The sequence below is a fragment of the Polyodon spathula genome, chromosome 9, assembly GCF_017654505.1.
Source record: "Polyodon spathula isolate WHYD16114869_AA chromosome 9, ASM1765450v1, whole genome shotgun sequence".
Taxonomy (NCBI): Eukaryota; Metazoa; Chordata; class Actinopteri; order Acipenseriformes; family Polyodontidae; genus Polyodon; species Polyodon spathula.
The window spans coordinates 3676043-3677133 of record NC_054542.1 but is presented as its reverse complement, the minus strand read 5'-3'; positions in this window follow the sequence as shown (position 1 = coordinate 3677133).

The window sequence follows — 1091 nt, the reverse complement described above, 5'->3', positions numbered from 1 at the left end:
TATTGTAATTGATAGATAAATGAAACATGAGTTAAAGAGTTTAAGTACTGTTTTAAAACAAATTGTGAAAATATGATGACAACATTTGAGTCAAACACTAGTTTAAACCCTGAAGAATGCAACGTGTGACATTTTATATTGTATTGCTGCAAATGTCTTTTTAAACTCAATCACAATTGATTTGATATTTTATCCACAGCTAGTAATTGAGTCATTTCAATGAGATATGTTGTTCTCTAACTGAAGAAGTTCAGACTAGTTTAATTTCTGTACTCCTGGAAAAAACAAACAAACAAAAAAATCGAGCATTCTTTTATTACATCACTGAAAAGACATATTGCTAGCCTTGACATATAAAGGAAAGAACATTTTGCTTGCAGTCAAAAATAATAAACATTCTCATTATTGTATTTATTGTGTATTCTTCTGAGATTCAATTGTTTATCCAAAATCCATTGTTGAGCAGGACGATTTAGACACGTCCATATCAGACTTAAACATGAAAGGAGTTGTTTTCCTATATTACAGTATCAACTTGTAAACAACAAAGAAAACATTATATTGTCCAAATTACTGGCACACTCTGACTACTCCTTAAATCCTTGGTAAGATTTCCTTTTCTAGTTTGTGCAGGAAATGTAAAGGAGTGTTCCTGTTATGTAATCTTATTTTAACCCAGTTTCTACAGACATGTCTCTTGTCTTTCCCTAGTTTCAAAGTGACAACATTGCAGGTGATGCCGTAATCATATATTCATAAAGAGTTTTAAAAATCCTATATATATATATATATATATATATATATATATATATATATATATATATATATATATGAATTATGCATTTCATAAGTGTATTTATGTGGGTGACCAAGCATTGTGCAAGTGCTGAAAGCGTATCTATGTTATCAGATTACTCATTTATCCAAGCAGATTAAAAACTGGCAGTGCTACAAAGAGGCATTAGCAACAGAGGCTTGGCATCATTCAAGGTTTCTAGGACATTAGTCAGATTTGATTTACTTTTTAGAGTTGAAAATAACAGCCTATAAAAAAGGTTCAGTTTGAATTATACGAGTACCTCAGGTTTCCA